The sequence below is a fragment of the Muscardinus avellanarius genome, assembly GCF_963383645.1.
Source record: "Muscardinus avellanarius genome assembly, chromosome: 9".
NCBI classification, from domain to species: Eukaryota; Metazoa; Chordata; class Mammalia; order Rodentia; family Gliridae; genus Muscardinus; species Muscardinus avellanarius.
In genome coordinates this window covers 91,941,534-91,964,265 of record NC_137795.1, presented here as the reverse complement: position 1 = coordinate 91,964,265, position 22,732 = coordinate 91,941,534, and the positions used below count along the sequence as shown (strand labels likewise).

The window sequence follows — 22,732 nt, the reverse complement described above, 5'->3', positions numbered from 1 at the left end:
TGATGGATTTTTGGTAATCCTACTTTTTCACCATCACGAATAATACTACAATGACCGTTTGCACACAACCGTCTGCATGGACGTCTGTTTCTGTTTCCCTCGGAGATGTACGTAGGAGTGAAACTGTGGGATCGCACAGTAAATCTATGTGTGAGGAAGATGCAGACTCTTCTAAAGCAGTAACATCACTTACATTCCCACCAGCCACATCCGAGGGTTCCAATTTCTTCCACATCCCCACCAACACTTGTTATTGCCTGGTTTTTACTATACCCATCCCAGCATGTATGAAATGGAGTCTCGTGGTGGCTTTACTGTGGATTTCCTTGAATCGAGTTCATGAACTTTCTCAATCCAAATTGTTCTGTGAGTTAATAAATAAGGAGACCTGAATTCAAACCTCAGCTATGGAGATGATTAACCAGATTGCCTCAAATTCATTATTTAATGCTCTTGAGTCCCAGTTTCCAGATCTGGGAATCTGAGATTAAAATACATCCCCAGGTTGTGAAGATTCACTGAGAAAACAGGAGGAGTACCCAACTCCCACCGGGTCAGTGCACAATACACGTTCATCTCCTTCCTTTTATCTGTCCCTGATTCGTACGCCTCCATCATGATGGTGTGCTGGGAATGATATTTATATGTATTCCATCAATTTTCTAACAAGGTCAGAAGAAAGAATATAATTTTAAAAAGAAAAGGAGGGTGATGATGGATTGAGTTGGGACAAAGAAAGGAAAAGAGGATTTGATGTCAAGATAAAGAAGTGGGAGGTTTTTTTTTTTTTTTAAACCTGGAGAAGCAAAGGGTGAAGAGTGACATAATAACCATCTTCAATATAAGAGGGGTTATTATGTGGAGGATGGTGGCCAGCTGTTCCCCATCTCCACTAAGGACATCAGAAGGGAAAACACATTTAATCCGTGGGAAGCAGCCTGTCGCTTAGTTATTAGGAAGAACTCCTTGGCTGTCAGGGTCGCGAAACATTGGAGGGGGAATTTATCAAATTTCCTGTCCCCTGAAGGCCCTTCCAAATGTGGTAAACTGCATCCAGGAGTGTGCAGAAGATGTCTGGGGGATAATTCCTTCTATCACAAAAATGCTGCAATCCCTGGCACTGCTCCCCACAGTAACCCTTCCCCTGCACTCCCCAGGGCATGCCAGGCAGCCTGCAGGGATGCACCCACCCCCTGATTTGGCTGGATCCAGTCGCCCTCCCTCTTCTCCTTAAGTGGTGTGGAGGAGTTGGTTGCCACTCTTCTCTATTTCAGTAGTGAGTGATGTGGTTTCTATACATAGCCATGGCTTATAACTTCTTTGGCAGCTCCTGGGTTGAAAGGTGCCATTAAGAGAGACGGAGGAAAGACCTAAATAGCCCATTTATTTATTTATTTATTTATTTATTTATTTATTTTAAAAATATTTCAATAAAAGCTCAAATACATGGTTCTTCAGTGTGACAGCTCATGGTGGCCCTTACAGTCCTTGCCAGGTCTTTTAGGCCTGGGAGCCTGGATAGTCACTTCTGTCTTAGAGATGAGCCAACCCCAGAACATACCACAGCCCTCTCACTGCCCTGACCCCAAATACTTGACAACCACAGCTAAGTGGAAGGAAGGTTTATTCGCTCAGAGATCTGGAGGTTTCAGGTCATAGTAGGCCAGGTCATATCTGAGAGGCTGAGGGCATGGTAGAGAGAGAGGGTGGGGGGAGAAGAGGAGAGAAGAGAAGAGGAGAGGAGAGGAGAGGAGAGGAGAGGAGAGGAGAGGAGAGGAGAGGAGAGAAGAGAGGAGAGGAGAGAAGAGAGGTCAGAGGGGACTAGGGCCATATAAAATCCTCAAGACTACACCCACAGTGATCTACCTTCTCCAATCACATCCTACCTGCCTACCTTATCACCCAATAAATCCATTAATCTGTCAATGGATTTGTCCATTGATGAGATTAGAACCCTTATGATTGCAACTCTAAACCTTTTGCACTGTCAACATAAGTTTTATCAGGATTTTCTATCTATCTATCTATCTATCTATCTATCTATCTATCTATCTGAACCATAAAAGTTTATAATGAGGGTCACAGAGGGAAAAAAATCTCAGGCTTGGGATGCTGCCCCATTAGGAATCCTGTTCCTGCCAGTTGTATGTGTGGTGGGTACAATGGTAGCTCCCCAACATTCATTCCACCTTCCGGAGATTTAAGGAGGAACCTTCTCCCCAGGCCTGAGCTAATCACAGCATTCTATCCACCTTGTTTCCAGGGTTTGGTCCAGATGATCCTAAACCAATTAGTGTCCAGAATTCCTCTGTGCCCAGGGATTGGGCAGGCCTTCCCTACTTTATTTTTTATTCATCCTTACTTTGCCTTGTCTTGGTTATAGGGCATCTAGATACTGATCCACACAGCCCTGGAAGCCACCAGAAAGGCCCGAAGTCTGCCAGATCTGCTGGGTCACTTGCCAGCAAGTTTAAACAACCTCTTAGTTTATGTTAGCATTGCACAAGTATTATGATTTTTCTGCATGGGTCACAAAATTTGGGAGACACCAAGCTAGAAGAGAAGAGATTCGGAATGAGAATAGGCTTGGTGTTTCTTGATTTTATTGTACCATTGGATTCACAAGCAATGTCCTTAGGGCTTCCCTCAAGGGGGTTAGGGACACCTTAGACCTGAGTGCTACCTCTTGACAGGTAGACATTGTTATGATCCCTTTGTTGAATATGAGGGAACTGAAGCAAAAAGGCAAGGGACCTGGGCATGATCATGAAGTCAGAGAGTGGTTTAGCCATAGTTTTCACCCAGGCAGTCTGACTCCTTTAACTCTATCTTTTTAATGTAGCAATGGACAGGTGGGATAGGAAGATAGGTTTATATATGACACACAGATAAAAACCACATACAGTACATCTCTTGCACCAAGCTGGGGAAACACTGGGAGGCCAATGAGACTTGTCTCTCCTTCTCTTTCATCCTTTATTCTACAATTTTCCCAGAAGACTCATCCCTGGGAAGGTGCCCAAGTCATAGTGTCAACTCTCCTGTGCCCGTGGCTCTCTGCAGGAGAAGTCTGGTTAAGAAGAGCACAGGAGATACATGGACAGTGCCTCAAAAGAGCAAGTGTTGCCTGGAGGAGAAAGTAGAGAGAGCATATGGAAAGACAGTGGTGGCCCCAGATTGAGTTGGACAACATGGACTTGTGTCTGAGCAACACCAGCATCTCTATGATCTTGGGTAACTGCCCTTCATTCTTAGACCTCCAGTGTTTGCAAACTCTTCTGGGAGAACACAGCCCCTCTCTGTGTGATTGACAGACACAACACCAGACCTAATATTTCCTTCCTGGCCATCTTGGACAGTTCTTTGGGCAGAAAAACTCTTCTCCAGAAATACCTCTTTCTTAATTTGGTCCATTTCTTAGGCTCCTGCCCTAATACCTTGGTTTTTCCTCCTTTCCTCCCACCTTAGGCACAGTATACACTTACATTAAAAAAGCCTCATGCTTACAAGAATTAAAACTTCCCTGACTCATACTCCTTCCTTTTCCATCTTGCTTAGTTTCCAGGTGATGAAGCTGGCCTTGGCCTGGGTGGTTGTCATGGAGACACATTCCAGCTTTCTGCCTCCTATCAGCCCTTGAGCTTTTCCCCCGCAACCTCTCTGGGCTAAACAAGGAAGAGAGGTCTGGCTTTGCACTCTGTGTCTTCTTTTGGGGGTAGGGATTCAATGGAGAGTGCTTTGATGTGATTTAATCCAAGTTATTCCACTGGGGAGGGGGAAATGATCTGGCAAGAAATACAGGCGGTTTTCTATTTGGCTTGTTGTATTAGCTAATTATCTCAAGTGGTAATCAGAGGAACGGAAAAGAATGGAGTCAGGGTAATATCTTTGTTATTTATATTTTATTCTGTTTGCCAAGCTCAGCAAAGGGATTCAGTTTTATTATTTCTTTCTTTGACCCTTCCTTTAATGTCTTCCTCTTACTACTGATCAAATCTCACTACCTAGTGATATCACCATAAAAAATGCCTCACCTTTTCATTTCAGGCTCTGAATACACAGTTCATCAATGTCTTCCTGAACCTCAGCAGGGCACTTTCTTTAGGAGATTAGACTTGTCTGCCTTTCTAATAAACTGTGTGTGTGTGTGTGTGTGTGTGTGTGTGTGTGTGTGCGCGCGCGCATACGTGCGCACGTGTGTGTAAGAGAGGGAGAGAGAGAGAGAGAGAGAAATTTATCTAGACTGGATCGTTAAACATCTCAAAAGACTTTGGACAGCACCATCATAATACTAACCATTTTCAGTAGGAACAGGCTACAGGCTCCTACTGAAATAAATAAGAGAAACTGAGGCACAAAATAAAGATGAAGAATGGCATTTATACAGTCAAATAAATTAACAAGTTGAGATCTAGTAGCCAAAAAGGTAAAACCATCCACGATTCCTGACTGCTCTGTGGCCCTGGTGGCAGTGTTGGAAAGCAGAGCCACCGTACAGTCTAGCTGCAGAATTAGCTTGAAAGTGAGGAGGATGGAATTAACTGTGGGTAGGGAGGCAGAAAACTTGGGTTCCATTTCTGTATCCTCCACTTCTGACTTAGTAAATCACTTAATATTTTTGATCTGTGGTGTTTTTCTTAATATCTTTTCCTTAAACATCTCCTTCCCTCCATGAAGGTGAATCAAAGTTGTGAAGATCCTTCGTAACCTGAAAGTCATGCCAGAAATACTAAGTGTAATTGCAGCTATGAGGTACCTCATTTAGCCTTTGCAGCCATCCTGTGATGTTACCATTATTTTAGGAGGCTCTGAGACACCCAACAACTTGTCCAAAGTCACACGAGGTAGCATGTGACCACATCTGGACCAGGATCTGCTGACTTCTGCTCGAGTGTTTCTCGTGAGCCCACGGCTGTCCGTGGAAACAAGGTTAACCCAGCATTGAAACAGAACCAGAGCAAGGGTCATTTCAAGGTCACCCCAACAAATAGCCTGCTGTACCAGCTCTAGAATGACATCCAGCTCCAGTGACCAGGAATTATAGGTGCCTAATAGCTCCTGTGGCAGATGGGGAAAGAAGAGAGGGGGTAGAGTGGGAGAAGAGAAAAAGTGGAGGGAAAAGGGGTGCCATGTGCTGGCCTGGCAGAGGGGTGGGTGAATGTGCCATGCTGAAGTCCTTTGAGCCCAGAGAAAATGCGCGTCTTTATCTTTGTCTGTACAATTTATGGTCCAGCTGGGCTCTTTCGCTGGCTCTTTGGCTGTGTTGGCACTGTCCAGAGAGTTCCTCTTGGAATGAGACACTTGGAGCCCCTGGGGACCTGCCAGCAACATACTGTAGTCATGGTTATTGGAGGAAGTTCCCAGTGGGGTTGGCTGGCGCAGCCCAGAAGATTTAGGGAACACAACTATGAAGTTTCCAGTGTAGCCAACTGACCGGAACTTGGGTGTAGTAGGACCATATATCATATCACTTCCTCCCAGCTATTCTGGAAGGTCCTTTTCTTGACTCATTCATTCACTAATTCAACAGAATTTCAACCAGCAAAAAATATAACAAGCTAGACAGCTGTTAGAATTGTAGATGAGATACAGCATTTCTTTCTATGGAAGTGTACACTGGGTAGATTTGAGCTTTCTTGGCCTTAAGACATAAGCAAAAGCAAATTGTTAATGTTGAATGCATGTATAACAAGCATTTGTGGATATACTATGAAATTATATATATATATATATATATATATATATATATATATATATATATATATATAGTTCACTATTACCCAGATAATTTTCTTGCAGTTATCCACTTACTGAGATTAGTGATGATCTTTGGAGTGTTAGTTTAGCAGAAAAGTTTCTTAGTCAATGCTTGTATAGTTATGGGCACTCTGTTCTGAAAGTAATCACCTATAATATGTTCACAGTCTTGACTTCACTGCCTGTATTGTGTTGATTATTAGACACTCTGATCATCAATGGATATCTTACTTTTACATCTATGTCCATCACCAAAATGAGCTATTTTGAAAGATATAACTAAATGTATGTATTCATTCACTCGCTCACGTGTTCATTCCCTTATTTATTTCAGGAACTTCTATAAATTGCTGGCTACTATTCTGTTGTGGGGAGAATACTTATCATCTGTACATTTACAATGAGAAAGCTGAGTCAGGATGCTTTAGATGGCACAGTTAAGGCACCCAACTCCAGGTATTCTTGTTTCTTCTATTAGGTGAGGAGGTCTCCGGACTGTGGTGTATGTTTCTATGGCTTTTGACCCAGGATGCAGACATACGTTAGAGATGTTACTGTGTCCTCCTCTCACTGAAAAGCAACATCTTCTCAACTCCTCTTCCTTGGCACGTAATTATAGTTCAGAGAAGTAGTATGACAACACTTCAAAGACAGAGGTAGAAATAGAGTGTTTAGATGGGCAGCTGTTGGTTAGAAATCTGCATCAGAACAATCAGGTAAATCATGGAACAAGTAAAAGAGAGAAAAGGAAGGAGACAGCCAAAGACAGAGAAAGGATCAGGGTCTGGATCTGGCTCTCACCCAACAGAAAACCATGTTGACTATTTCTAGGTACAGAAAGTAGGTTTGGCAATTCAGATTCTCTATGAGAAACCTCCATACAGGATGAGATGCTAAGGTAGCATTTTATTGCACTGATCTCTCTCCTTACCAGAAAGCTCAAAGGTTTGAATTTGTGTCCCACGATAAGGAAAGATCTATGATTCAACAGCCCATTATCATATCATGGCACAGGTAGAAAATAATATGTGTGGCCCACATGTTACTTTTTTATTACATGCACAGTGGTAGGAAGCCACCTCCCCAAGGGCCCATTCATCACATCCTTTCTGTGCTATGGATACTGTTGGGCTGAGCTCATTGAAGGTAACTTGTCTCATATGGAAAGGACATATACCTTCAAGAAGGCATTTCACCTGTTCTCCTGCCTGCAAACAGTTGTGTCATATCATCTCAAGAAGACACAGTAATTCAACTTGGCAGTGGTGCTCTGGGTACAGCCAGTGTGGAGCAGCCATGTGTCTGGGTGGAACGTCCAACGGAGCCCAGTACGAACCCATGTCCTTGACCACCTCATTGTGTGTTCTAAGGCAAGCCTCAGTTTCCCACTTGTTCCTCTTAAGAGTGACTTTCTAAATGAGAGGAGTCAAAAGGATGGCTCTTCCCTTTTCAAAGGACACAAATTGCAGAAGGCTCCCCGAAGGCATGGTACAATACCGATTATGCAATTGTCTACTTACAACAGATTTCCCAGATAGCAAGTGGATGGTAGTTGCCGGGGACTGGGTGGGGGGGGGGCAGGAAATTGTTTGATGGCTATAGAGTTTCAGTTTTGCAGCATGAAAGGTGTTCCATAGTGGAGAAGTCTGCTAAAAAATGCGATTATACTTAACACTATTGAACTGTACACTTAAAAAGCTGTTAAGATGGCAAATTTTATGTTGTGTCTGTTTTGCCACAACTAAGAATTGTTTGTGAAGGACTTTCCACTGAAAGATCTCATCCCATCTAGTCTTGCGTATCATTTTAAAATATCTTCCCTTCTTCCTTCTTAGTATGATTTTTCTAACCCTATATAATTCTTTTAAATTAATCCTCAATACTACAACTTTGACTACCACTGCCATTGCTTTCTCCAAGGGCTTAGTATTTGAAAAGGACTTCTGCCAGATACTTGCATCCCTCAGCTGTCTTGTGAGGGAAAAAAAAATATCTGTCCAATGAGGCTCTGCTGGCTACCTTCTCAGTAAGCCCCTTGCAAAGGTCAGAGTCACTGACACTCTGGTCCCATAGGGTGGCCAGGAATGCTGGTCCCCTCACTATACCTATAGATGTTCCTGAGCAAACAAAAACCGAAACAGAGGCAGAACTCTGAATTTAGGATTGTACTTTCAAGCTTATTAAAATGCACACTTGTCTGCAACATATTTTTAAGCCCATCTTAATTTATAATAACAATAACAATCACAGAAGCTTCTTATTTTATAGCCAAGATCAATCTGTTTGGAACTCATTATATTCACAAACCCTTTATTTGACTAAGTACATTACTATGGCTCATGAATTCTCTTGTTATTATCAGCACTGTTATTCATACCTTTATCCAAATTATTATTTTTATCTAGTTGCCTTTTTCTTTTAGTTTTAGTAATGTCTTAAAGGCTTCATTTTATTTATAATCATAAATTCCCACATGGTGAGAATAATTTCTTTGATGTTATAGGGAAGAGAAATAGAAAGAAGTGGAGCTGGGATAAAGGGTCTCCACAAAGCTGTTTTCCATACCAAAAGGAAACCCTCACTCACTCATTCATGTCACTCCATGCTTGGCATGATGTTCCTGCCCAGGCTACTAGGATCCACCGTGACTAACAAGGGACAGTGTTGTCACCCAGAAGTATGTTTGATTACCCAGAAGTATTGCTTTGGCTACTGCTGCCATTGCTTTTTCCAAGAAAGGGCTTAGTCTTTGAAAGAAACTAAATAGTATGCTTAATCAATAGCTTGTATGAATTTGGCAAACTTACTACCTAGATCTTATTTTCCTCATTAGATAACAATAGCAGTCACTTGCATATAAAATGTATGTGATATAGATAGTTCCTGACTTAACGATTTTTTGACTTTACGATGGTGTAAAATCAATATGTGTTCATTAGCTATCATACTTCAAATTTTGCATTTGATCTTTTCTATAAAGCCCATGAGATGCTCAACACTTCTGCATAAAACAGCCATCGTGTTGCCCCATGGTAGGCTAGTTCTGAGCACATTCGATGTAGGCTAGGCTAAGCTATGGTGTTTGGTAGCTTAGATGTGTTGAATGTATTTTTGGCTTATGATATTTATGACTTGTGCCATCGTAAATCAAGTAGCATCTGTATATACATATATTATCTGGCACATAGTAAATACTCAGCAAATGTTAACTATTGCTATTTTATCTTCCTCAAAGAACTCATAATCTAGAGAAAGTATTGGACTCTAAAATAATCCAGAGCTATGAAGTTGTGGGGGCCATAAGGAGGATGAAACAAAATTTGAGGACTAGACCAGTAGACCGTGGTGGTTGGGGACAAAGAGGGTGCCCTCCAGGTCAAGACACAGCCTCAGCACAGCCCTAGAGTAGAAGGTGGATGCTAATGGGAGATTCCTGCTGGCTGAAGCACTAGTCCATGGATCACAGCAGGAGCTAAGGCTGCAGACATTGATCAGGCCACATTCTGTGAGGGGACTGAATGCCACTGGAAGGGATTTCATTTGACTATATTTTAGCAATCCTAGGGCATACATTTTCCCTCGCATTTTAAACATCTTTGAAACTGAGTGCATCTTACAATCAATGTATTGTCATAGTTAATTGCCAGCACTTTTTTCTTCCTTCATAGTACATAAAATTACAGGGTACAGTGCAATTGATGTCTCAGACTAGATGAACTATGGTGTGTTAAAGGCTGCAAGACCCGAGGATTAGAGAAGGCTGCTATTGTTCCATGGCCATTCCAGCAACTTGTTCAGTGGTAGTAAGTGCGCACCCAATTGTCTTCAGATATCATTTAGTTCCAACCAAGGACATGAGTTCCTCTACCTCTTAATAACCCTAGTCTCAGTGCTGGGTCCTGACAGAGATTGGGTCCTTACCCTGTCACCCCTTGAGATGTTCTATAGCTTCCTTGAGGTGGATTTTCTTGACTACAAATGGCTGCTGTGGGTTATGTAGAAGAGTTCTCAGTAAGGAACTGGACTTGAAGGATGATGGTATGAAGAGAAATCCTTTATTGTTTTCAGTTTACTGATTCTTTTGGTTTCCATCTCTTTTTCCCATCTCTCTTTTTATTTTATGTTTATCAGTGCATTGTAATTATACATCATAGTAAGGTTCAAAGTCATCCAAACATACATGCACACAGTACCTGGTGTGGTCCCCTTTAGATTGCACCCCACACCTCCCCCTCCCTCTCCTCACATGTAGGTGAGTCTGAGAGTGATTCCTTTATATATGGACATAGCATTATTCGAACTGTTTCCTTCACCAGTTCTTTTTTTTCTTGTCCCCAGCCCCCTCTCCCAAAACCCCTTTCTCTATTATGCTGGTGTCTCTCCCTTCTCATTTATCTGAGGTCTCTTTTGTTTTCTATTTTCTCTCTTATCTTCCACATATGAGTGAAAACATATGACCCTTACTTTCTGCAGCTGGATGATCACACTTAGCATAACATTCTCTAGTTCCATCCATTTGCATCCATCTCTTATTGCCTCCTATTTTTCCCTATGTTCCTCTTTTCTGCTTCTCCCCATTGAGCAGAGCTGTTCTTGAAGTACACTGACTCTGGGGTTCTGTCTGTTATGGGTATAGGGATGGGGAGACAGAAGATGAAGAAGAACCAGAAGGTTCCAACAGCTGATGCTCAGAAATATCTAAGATAATTGACCTCCAAGCAACACAACACAGAAGCTCCACCCCTCAGTGGTGGACCAGGGCTGGTTGCCTAGCAACAGTGCTCTCATCCTACACATGCTTTTCAGCATCTACTTTTCCTTGCTTCTCTTCAACCAGCCCATGAAGTTTGTTTTTACCCAGTTTTAATAATACAGTGAGGGGGGATGGGAGGAGTATCTGGTGGGATGTTCCTTGGACGCTGAAGCCTTTGAGTTTAACCAGGCCACTGAGGACTGAATAGAATCCAGGAAGTTCTCAATCTCACTGTTGCCAGTGGCTCACTGTGGTCCCAGTCCAACACCAAGGTAATGCACCAGACCTAGGGAACAAGCAAAACCACTTGAGATCTGTGAGCCCATAATCCTGCTGTGTAACTCTTTTTCTACTAGGGAAGAGGCAGGAAAGCTGAATGAATATGTCCAGTTTAGATCTATATTATCTACCTGATATGATATGTATGTGTACTTCAGTATCTTTGGTGCAAACAAAAAATTTCTACTACTATATGTCCAGTCTCTATGTCAGGCCCTTTTATATAAGAACAACTGGAGGCCCTTTTTAATGCTTATGAAGAGGCAGCCGAGGGAAGCCTAGTCTCCTATAGTCTAGCCATAGTAAATCCTCCATGCAGGCATGGCACCTGAACCACATTGAAGCCCTAAGATATTCCATCCCAGCCTCAAAAGATAGAAAACTCAGGTCAAGCATTTATAGTCACTGCATCTGGGGGCTGGAGGAGAGTCAGGTTATATTAAAGTTGATTTAATTTTATGTAAGAGAAAACATTCTTAATTGTTACTTTTCACAAAATGGAACACTTTTTCAATTTTTAATCAGTGCTTCATGTATGTCATGCACACAATAAATATTTGTAAAGAGAGAAAGTGGAAGAAATCTGTAGTTCATTGGCTTTATTAAGACAAATCTTTTCATGTGATAAAATACAAAGAGTTGATACTTCAAATACAGAGCTAGACCTGGCATTAAATTTAGATGGAAAGATTTATTTGCCGAGATAAACTTTCATGTGGCCTTTGCTAGCACAGTGTGGCAAGAAACACTAGATCAGGGGTTGGGGGGGCCAAGCCACACCTCTGACATCAGAATTTTCTCTTGCCAAATGCAGTTGGGTAGAAGCTTTCTAATATCGAATTCAGCTCCAACATTCTACGATTCTAGGGATTAATCATTCTTCCCCAGGTCTCAGTTTTGTCGGTAAAATAGCAAGGGTGCTACTTACTTGCCTTGACTAGCTAAGTAGTCATCTCAGCCAGGAGAACACGAGAGGCCATCTCTCTCCTGGGCTCCTCAAGGAACTGACTGTAGGCTTCCAGGCCTCTTCTATAGCCATCACAGCTTCCTGAAAGGAACCAGTATGAAAAGCAGTGACAAGTGTTCCTATCATCCTGCTAGAAGTGATGTGAGATCTTCTTGTGCCCCTCACTCGGCATATGGAAAGCTCAACATCTACTTGTCACTTTAAGATGCTATTGGGTCCTGGGCGGGGTGGTGCATAGCTATAATTCCAATACTTAGGAGACTGAGACAGAAGGAGTGCAGGTTCAATAATAGCCTTAGCAATTTAGCCAGACCCTCAGCATCTTAGTGAGACCCTGTTTCAAGATAAAATAGGCTCAGAGGTAGAATACCCCCCCCCAGCAGGACACACATTCCTTCTCTCTCTCTCTCTCTCTCTCTCTCTCTCTCTCTCTCTCTCTCTCTCTCTCTCTCTCCCCTCCCTTTCTCCCTCTCCCCCCCCTCTCTCTTTTGGGACCCAGAAGTATATCTTCTTGCAAAGCTGTATTCTTGTCCAGGGAACAGGGGTCAGGGGCGAGTGCTAATGAGGACAGGGGGCAGTTGGGCCATTCTTTTTTATGGTTATTGCTAAGGTCTTGTTTCTTGTTCAGCCTTTTATCCCCAGAGCCAAACCACCTTCCACCCCCTGATATTTACAATGTGGTCACTAAATAATCATTTACTGAATGTCAAGCCTGGCGACTCTTTTGAGATATTCCAGGGTAGACGAGGAGGCTAGCTGGCTATCTATAGAACATCCTCATATGATTTGCAGGGTGAGGATGTTAATCACTGTGTAAATATCTGAGTAATTACTGCACTGGCAGTGTTTTTAAGACAATTTCTTCTGAAAGAGTGAAGCAACTCATTCTTACCAACATTATATCCCATCCAGCCTGGGTAGCTGGCTGGTTCCAACAACAGAGAGAAGGTATTCTTTTTTCTTTTCCTTTCCTTTCTTTTCTTCTTCTTTTTTGTTTGGAGCTGTTTTTTTTTATAAAAGCAAGTTTGGCATTTGCTTTTCATCAGTGGATTTCAAAACATCTTGGAGTTGCAAAGTTTGGAGGGGCCCCATTGATCCACTGCAGTGCCACTGTCTCACTTAGGGGCCAAGAGGAATTTATGTATTTGGGGGGCTCCTGTGCAGGTAACAGAGCTGGCATGGACCTGGTTCTCCCAGATCCTCATCCAGTGCTCTTCAGAAGGCACACATAGCCTTCCACCCTGAAGTGCTTTTAAACATTGAAAATTTTGCTCCCACTGCCATGTGCAGCTGGAAATATGGATTCATAGGGGACAAAAGTGGTAGTGAATTTCAGAGAGGACCTTGCCCAATTCGAGAGGTAAATAACAGGTTTTGGCAGTATGTACAAAAAGAGTGTGATGAGCAGCTGTTTCCCCACATCCTAAGAGGAAATGGACTTAAATTACTCCAGGAAGGACTTGGGGCAGACAGGTAAACTTCCTCGCTCCATGGGCTGTGCAGTTATGGTCCATACCAGGGTAGATCCTGTGTGTCGCAGATGTAATTTTTTTTTTTAATGACTCTGTTCTTGCAAGAGAGACACTGTTAGTGAGTGAGGCCCATTTTTTCTCAGTCTGGAAACAAGTCATAAGGAGAGTTCTCTAGCCCCTTAAGCACACTGTTCCCTGCATGTTTCTGAACAGCCGCTGGTTGTGTCACTTGGATAAAGTCAAGTTTGCCAAACCACCCACACTGCCATGGCTTCTTCTCTTAGCAATAGAGAAGAAAATGTTCCAGGTTTTGAACATTGTTACTCAGAAATGGGCTTACCTTGCTATAACCGTGATGCAGGTGATTGCAGAATCTCAGGAGATGGTTACTGGTAGCAATTATATGAAAAGAGATTATGTACATCCTTCTCCATCTGACACCATTTGAACACCTGTGTTAAGCAACTATAAATGCGTGCCACACAGGTACATGTGTGCTGTTCCCGCCACATATTTCTCCGCATGCATCTGAGTGTTCATGTGCACAATTGCATGGGCTTCTAGGGGACGTGTGTGGTCAGGGTAGCGCATGTGAGCACACACGTGCACATGACCCTTGTCAGTTTTTATTTACGCATCACCCATGACTGAATATCCACGTAGGTATCTGCCGCACATTTGCAGGAGTCCATTCTCGTTTTGCTCACGCTGGTCTCCCTGCCTTTCTGGGGGAGAAATCTTTCAATGTTGGCAATGCAATAAAGAGAAACTGATTTCAATGGAATGTTCCCTTGCCCTGCAGACACATTGCCACCGCTTTTATGCAGCACATTACACCGTGGTGAAATTTAGTTAATTTTATGGTTTGTTATTACAACAGCGGAGTGGATTGAGAGAGGCAGCTTTTGTTGGCTCCTGGTTCCACATTTCCTGGGTGTGATGGGAGTGAGGGAAAGCAGGCAGCTAGCGAGAGGAGGGGACACAGTCCACACGGAAGCAGAGTGGCTGCCCAGTTGGCCTTCCCCTTTCGTAGCCACGGGAGTTAGTTGGCAGAGGTATGGCTGCTACCCTTAGGGAGTGTGTGTTTTGGAAATCTTCACAGTACAATAAGAAGGCAGGCAGGTGCCTGCCGACTTTTGCAGAAAAGCAATGCGTTTTGGCAAAGAGAGCTTTGCAGTCTGAATGTTCTGTGTTCAAATCCCAGCAATGCCAGTTACAGACTCCTTGTTCTTCTACCTGACTTTATCCATTGTCAGAGTGGGGGACAGCCATGGCCACTGCTACAGTTTGGATCTGAAATGTCCCCCAAAGGCCCATGTGTTGAAGGCTTGGTCCCCAGTCTGTGATGCGATGGAAAGGTGGTAGAACTTTATTTTTTTTTTCATCAGAGGAGTTCTTTATTTATCTTTTTTTAACAATTTTTATTGAACATAAATAGTATACATTTACACTATATTTGGTGCCCTCTCCCCCCCTCCCGCCCCCGTTTTCTCTTCCCCCCTCCCACCAATGTTTGTCCAGGCTAACCATGTCTTATTCATAATTTTACACATGTTCAGGTATAGACCGTCATTAATCAAGATCGGCCTTTCTCCTCTCCTATCTTTCCATTAAAACTTAGCTAGATTTCCCCTCTAATATCTGGAGTCCCACTGGTATCCTTTGTGTTTTCTAGTTTGGGCATATTAGAGGAAACATGTGTATCTTCTCCTTCTGTGCTTGGCTGATCTCACTTAACATGATGCTCTCCAGGGCTTTCCATCTTCTTGCAAATGATATAATTTTGTTCTTCTTTATGGATGAATAGAATTCCATTGTGTGTATTTCCCACAGTTTTGCTATCCATTCATCTGTTGATGGTGATCTGGGTTGGTTCCATATTTTGGCTATTACAAATTGTGCTGCTATGAACATAGGTATGCATATGTTGCTGTATTTCTCTGAATTCAACCCCTTTGGAAAGATACCCAGGAGTGGTATAGCTGGATTATATGGTGGATCTATTCCCACCTTTCTTAGGAATCTCCACACAGATCTCCATAGTGGCTGAACTAGTTTGCACTCAAGGTGGTAGAACTTTAAAGAGGTAGAGCATAGTGGGAGAAAGTGAGGTCACTGGTGATGTGCCCTTGAAGGGGATATTAGGACCTTGGCTTCTCCTCTTCTTTCCTCTTTTGTTCACAGACCCCAAATGACAGGGCCAACCAACCATGGACAGAAACTGCTAAAACTGAACCAAAAAATAAAGGTTCTCTTTATAAGATGATCATCTCAGATATCTTATTAGTAAATCTGGCATAATCACCCTCTGTGGTTTCTGGGAAGCCAGCACCTGGCACATAATAGGTTCTCAGTAAGTTTACCTTCTTGTCTTCATTCTTCCCTAGAAAATGTCTTCTGTTCCAGAATATCTCAAGAAGCTCTCTAAGGAGAAAAGCCAGAGTGGATAGGTTTGAGATCAGGCTGAGTACCAAATAAGAAGAGATTATGGTTATATAGGTAGTGGTGCCCATAACGTTCAACCCCCAGTCATACGTGCAATCCAACCCCAAATACTTACAACTGAGCACCTTAGAAGAACTATTCTGGAAAATCTAGAACCAAAATACATGCTGCCAATTCAGATGCTCAGCACCTTGAATCTGGCCAGGACTAAAATCCATGGGCTCGCTGGGAGGTCCTCCATCAATCACTGTGAATGAAACAAAGCAATTAACATTCTTATTTATACTACTAATGAAGCTAATTAAATCTTAAATCCAGAAACAAGAGTTGGTGTGGACTAGAATACTCAGAGAGCAGAAGCTATTTCCACGAGAACATGGCTTTCCTTGTTATTCATCTCAGCTGGGTCCTTGGATCCTACCATCAATGATAGGGCAAGCAGATGACAAAGAATATGTCAGCCCTGCGATGGTCCCCCTGAAGTCTGGCAATTCCTTTTCCAGGCTGAGAGGCTGTTCATCTCCCTGCTAGTGGCGCCTCCCTTCTCAGCAGACAGCAACCAAGCAATCCATGGGGATTACTGGCAGGGCATTACAATAGCAGGCCCCTGTGCCCTTTTAGGATGGGAAAACATCTTGAGAGAATGTGACTGACCAGAGTACACACCTGGCTTAGTCTGAACTCAAGATTCAGGAGGCTTGAACTCCATGGATTCAGCCTCTCCTCTTTGGGAGCTTGTTTTCTAGAAGTCTTCTTGCTCCATCCTGTCTTAGAAGAACTCTGGGAGCATGAAGATGCTATAAACTCCTGTTCACTGATGGGTTGAATGAGAGAAGAACGAACAATGGTGTTTTTGTTTCCTTGAGTTGAAACTCACCATCTCATGGATAATGTCAGAACCCATCAATTTAACAAGGATGACCTTGACCTTGGGCTTTAAAGTTCCCCCTTCAAAATATTTCTATTTTGGCCTAGGGATCCCCAGAATGAAAGTACTCAAAAACTAGCACACAAGGCTGACTCATGTCAGGAGAATTAACTCTTGCAATGGTGGGGCAGAGGAAAAGGAAGGGCGGCCCTTGGGAAAGAACAACCCTAGCAAAGAACACAGGTCTGAGTCACAGCATCATAGAATAATTAGATCTTAGCAATCGTTAAGCCCCCCCCCTTTATTACAGAGAAGGAAACACTGTTTATTTAGCATCTTCCTTCCAGACTTCAAGTGTTTGTACTGCTCACTGGGTCCCAGAATCCTAAGTTCTGGTAGAACTCATGGTCACTGTGAACATTGTCATATAGAACTGCCCTGCTCTGAATACCATGCTTAGGGAATGAGGTATTATGAATTATTGAACCATAGATTTGGGGCATATATATTGTATGAGGATAATAAATTGTCAAAAGGCTCAAAAGCTATAAGTTGGATCTCACAATGAATCTATGCTGGATATAATTTTTTTAATTGTAGGGAAGCAGAGAAGACTGGTTAAAGTCATCACCCCACTGTGGATGTGTAGGTGTTCTGACTTATAGAAGGATATGGCCAATAGAGTGACATATATGTTTATGGTCCTGATAGTTTATTAAAGTTTTTGTAATATTATGATCTGAAAATTAAATTCTGAGTGCCACTTTGTTACGGCCCCATCCAATACTGATGTCTCCTTGGGCTCTGGGCAGTCAAGAGTCTAAGGGGAGTTCTGAAGAAATGTCAAGGAGAATGTCTCTCCTCTAGTCTAACTATCTATACACATGAACTGGAAAGAGCTATAGGGTTCCTCCAGCCTCCTTCTTGTTTATTCACTATGTCAGCTTCATGTTGCTATGAGAAAAATACCTGACAAGAACAACTTAGAAGAGGAAAAGTTTGTTTTGGCCCCTGGTTTAAGTGGCCCAGTCCACAGTAGGCCAGCTCCAAGGTAGATACATTCTGGTGGTGGGACGTGTTGGAGTATGGTAGAGGAAAGGTGTTCCTCTCATGGTAGCCAGCAAGCAGACAGTGGGGAAAGGGGCCAGGGACAGATGTCCTCTCCAAGTCCCAGTGGTCCACCTTTTCCAACCATGCCACAGCTCTGAACTTTGCTGCATTCTATGGCCATACCACCCTGAATATGACCAATCTCATTCAAACTTTACTGCATTGAGAACCCAGCTTTCAAAATATGGGCCTGTGGGGAGACAGTCCAGATGTAAACCATAATACCCATATAGTCTAGTCCTGATTCTGGCCCAATATCCTGTGTGGGCCCTGACTTTGGACTTTCTCATTATTTTAAGTCAGACCACAGGATCTGAGGTGTCTCTCACTAGAGTAAGCAAAAATTCTCATTAAGCACCAGGGACAATTCTTCTTAAAGTCTTGCTTTAATTCTTCTTGAATATAATTATGAGACAGTTCTCTGCATAAAAAAAAATACTGACACTTCAGTATTTTACACTGGGCCCCAAGAATACTATTAAAAAGATGATTCATAGTGTAAAATATATAAAATTACCAGTGTTCTAAAAATCATAATTATTAAATGAATTTAATGGCCATAACAACTAACTGAATATGCATACAAAACCCTGCTTGGTTCAAAAGATCTTATAAAACAGGAGAATTGGGTCTCATAGGACCCTGGAGAGGGTCTTACAGGACCTTGTGACAGGGGCCAACAATTGGACAGAGTGGCAGGGGCTGACAGAACCCTCAGGAGCTGTTCCTCAAAAATGCCACTGTCAGTGTTGGTAAGACAAAGCCCTTGGAAAAGCCTGGGCCGAGCATGTTCTCCATGAGAAGTGGGCCCAGCACTGGTTGTCCTCACTGAAACCTGCCACTTCCTCAGGACTGTCTCCCAAAGCTCCCAAGACTTGATTCATTTTTTGGAGGGTCTGGGGATAGAATCCCAAGGCATTTGACCTCCGAGCTACACCCCCAGCCCTATTTTTTATTCTTTATTTTGAAACAGGGTCTCACTAAGTTGCGGAGGGCCTCACTAAGTAGCTGAAGCTGTCGGTGAACCGTGATCCTCCGGTCTCAGCCTCCCGAATGTTGGGATTACAAGCGTGTGCCACCACACCCGGCTGACTAGACTCATTTTTGACAGCCCCACTGTTATGAAGAAACACTCCTCCAAACCCAGAAATCCTTTTGAAGAGACCCCACAGTGGGCGTGTCCCTCCAGTAGCCAAGGACCAAGTGCAATGAGGCAACCCTCCTTTGCTCCCAACATATCTGCTTTTGTTGCTGGGCCATTAGCAGCAGGACCAGCAAGGAGCAGGGACTCAGGGTGCATGCACCTCCCCTGTCTCCTGGGTGCTCACCCTTGCCTCAGTTACCCCATGGTTGTGTGGTACTTGTTGCTACCTTCCTACCTCACTATTCCCTCTTCTTCCTCTTTGCTGAATATTGAAGGGAGTGTCAGTTCAGAGCTGGGAGCAGGTGCAGAGTAGTGAGGATCTGGGAGAGCCATTATCACTTAGCACACATGTAGTCTAATTGGTATTGGGCTGGGAATCACCAAATGAGCCTTGGTTCCAGAGACTCCCTTCCAGGAAGCCCCCACCAGCCAGGCCCAGGGAAGGATGTTGTGGAACTTCAAGTTGACAGGGAGGAGCCAGAGAGCTACCTACCCTTTCTGGTCTCCAACTACCTTATCAGAAACCAAGACTATCCTTTTGAGATAATCTAATCCGTGACTTTTAAATTGTGGCATGAGACCCATTCATGTGTCATGAAAGCATTTGAATGGGTCATAACCAGAATTTTGCTTTAGAGAGAGAGAGAAAGAGAAGGGAAAATATCAGAATGCATGTCACATATAAATGGATCTTTTGCTTCGGTTGTTTATAAGCACGCGTGTCCTGGGTTGCAATGTATTCTGACTGTAAGTCTTAAATACAAAACTGAAAAAACGCTATGCTGGCCTACCCCAGGCTCCTTCAGCTCTGACTCTGGTGCAGGTTCCCCACACCAATGAGAACCACCAGTATGAAAAGATTGCAGGAGGAGCCAGTATCCATCAGCCAGCCCATGCTGGTCTCAGAAACCCTCACCTGCCAGCTAATTCTTCCCGCTGTCTTAGTCTAAATACACAGGCACTCCATTCCTTTTACTGGGTTATAGAAATCCCATCACTCTTTGTGGAATAATCCTTGGCGAACTTCCCCCAAGGAGGTATTTAGGCATCCCAGACTCTCAGATCAGAGGCTGGCAAACCTTTTCATAGGTGATGACACCCCCTCCTGGTGGGCTGCAAAGATGGTTTCAGCTTTGCAGAAATATCCTTCCCTTGGATACAACATCTCCGCTACCCTGGGCTGAGCCTGGCTCCTGCTAAACAACACTGGAATGGAGATGGTCTTGCTTCCACACAGGCCATGGAGAGCAGCAGCTACAAGAATCACAGTGGGAAGGAGAAAGCCTCCTGATTCCAGAGGGAACTAGGTTCCAGGAAGGTAGTAGTTCCTCATGCACTTCAGGACCCTGCAGTGCATCACTCAGAGCTTAGATGATAAGAAGGTTCATCCATGGCCTGAATATCTCAGTCATTTGGTGCAAAGAGCTGTCACAGTCTTTCCACCTCTCAAGGCAGACATGATGAGTTCCTTTCACTTCCTCTGTGATACATGAAGGTGGAGGGAAAAGTCAGAGATTCCAGAACACTCTGGAATTTTCCCTTAATTTACATCAAACTTACTGTTAAGAACTATGAGTGCTTGAAGGGAACTTAGAAATCATCTATTCTACTCCTGGTGTTTTCCATAGATGATGGACATTTAGGCCATGAAGCTCGGGGCCTTACCCAGAGGGGCCCAGAATCCTGCAGCTGAGCAGTGTCTAGAACCTTGATCTCAACTCTCAAGTTCCTTCGATTCTCTCATAAGTCCTTGGGTGCCACTAGCCACTGCTGTGGCACTGCTGCTCTCCTGTAGGTTGAGGACCATGGGCCCCACAGTCCCCTCCCTCTCACCTCCTCCTGTCTTCCATGAAGTACATCTGGTTCCACCCATCACCTCTTCCAAACAGGATGCTTGGGGCAAGTGAGTTACCTGTGCCCTGCCACGGAAGGAAAGGCTGAGAGCAATCGCCACACATGATTATTATAAGAGAAGGGCCATAAACTAGAGGTTATTATTAGATTTAATGGCTGAGTAAGCACTTCACTTGGCCCTAATAGAAAATTGCTCCTGACAACTCTCCATGGCCATGGGACCCCTGGGGGAAGGCTATGGGGAGAGAAATGTTCTCTCTCCCTTCTGCGGGGGAGTGGCAGAGGCTGGGCTTAGACTGGGCCAGACTGGTCCCCGAGCCGCAGAGTAGCAAGTGTTCCATCCGGGGCCTGCGACTCTGAGTGTGGATAGGGCCAGGGAGCAGCAGGCTGTAGAAACTCGTTGCCCTTGGGCAGAGGTCAGCACTCTTGTCACTGGCAAAGGGGAGTGTCTATGTGGCACCATGGCCCCTCTGCCAGGCCCAGCTGATGTGGTTCAGGCGCCAGCCAGGAGAAACCCCATATCCATCTTCTTCCTACTCTCAGCTGAGCCCATTAGCAATGTATCTCTGTCTCCCAATTGCTCTTCTCTGCTATCAATTTGTGGTTGTATTAATTCCTGCTGTTATTATACAGCTAGGTGATGCAGAACAAAGCTCCTCATTAACATGGCCAAGGAGCCGTTCCTACCGCCAGGGTTGATTTGCCCATCCCCCTCCCGCCCCACCCCACTCTCTACTCTGGCTGCCCTGAAATGACTGGCAGATCCTGAGACCCACGCTGCCCTTCAGAGTCAAAAGTGACTTGCGGATTGCAGTCAGAGAAGCAGCTTTTCTCTGTTACTGCCCTTGCTTGTCCTTTCTCTTTATTTAAAAACATTTTTTATTATGCTCTCAAATGCTACCTGCAGCCCCTTACGACAGGTGTCCGGGACTGCTGTGGTGGGGAGCAGGGACCCTGGCGCACCAGGTCACATTCACCAAGTGACTGCAGGGGGTGCAGGTGCTGACTGTGATCCTAGACATCTCCTGCCTGATGAGTCAAATCGACTCGTGACCCACATCACACCCCCAGCTCAGCTCCAGGGCTCCGGCTCCCCAGCCAACCATGTCATCCACCTAACAGCATCACCCTCTGGGGGCCAGGCGGGCACATTTGGGAGCTGGGAAGAATCACAATGGAGTCTCCCAGGCTAGTCAACTTCTTATGATTTCACAGTTTCAAGTGTATTATAAGGAAATCCTTAGAACTCCTACAGGGCAGAAGGCGTGTTTTACTGTGAAGGGCTCAGGGCCCCTTCCGCCTTTACTCTGTTCCTGTCCCCTTGGAATCATTCATGGGTGCGTAGGTGATATTTCACTCTGAGTGGTGATTACTGGAAAAGTGGATGGCTTCATTCCGATGGTTACTCTGCTACTGTGAGCCAATCGATTTAATCACTGCTGGTATCCCAGAGGTCCCCCAATGGAAGGGGGGTCAACGCTGCCATGGGCTGGCCCTCACAGCTTCGCTATCTTTCCCCTCATCCCCAGGGGTCTTTGGCTCTGGCCAACTCGCTGTCTTGTGGCCACCCAATATTTCTGTTCCTTCCAGTCGTTGTGTCTTTACAATGCTGTTCCTTAAATTAACTGTTCCCCCTTTTTTCTACTTGCTGAATGATCACTTATCACTCAAGAATGGGCTCAGGGAAATCTGCTCTGTGGTCCTCCTTCCCTCCCCACATACGCACAGCCATGGCCTTCGTCACACACTGCAAAGCACCTACAAGAGTCAAGTCTCCTGGGCATTGTTTATCCCCAATGTTCAGCACAGTGCCTGGGTCCATGAGCCCCCAAACACCCTTTGCTGGAATGAAGGAATCCTCCCTACTTAGCAAAGGGAAAACCTCCATCACAGAACTCAGGGCAATTGAGTCAAGGTCCCCAGGTGAACATTTAGGGGCATGGAAACTTGAATTTGGGAATCCTGGTTCCAGAGTTGAGGCCCTGCTGGCCAGTCTCGCCAGCTTTCCAGAGACAGGGCCAGTAGTGGACCCGGTTTTAGCTCTTTGCCCTTCTTCTCTTGAAAGTGTCTGGTACAGAGGGCT

At 44.2% G+C, this 22,732-nt stretch overlaps 1 protein-coding gene across 1 annotated transcript in view; it reads left to right on the top strand.

The window, feature by feature from the left end:
- Positions 1–22,732, top strand: part of PLXNA4 (plexin A4) — a gene marked incomplete at both ends in the record, with an annotated part of 373,504 nt that overhangs the window by 152,855 nt on the left and 197,917 nt on the right. The gene's annotated exons all lie outside the window — the stretch shown is intronic.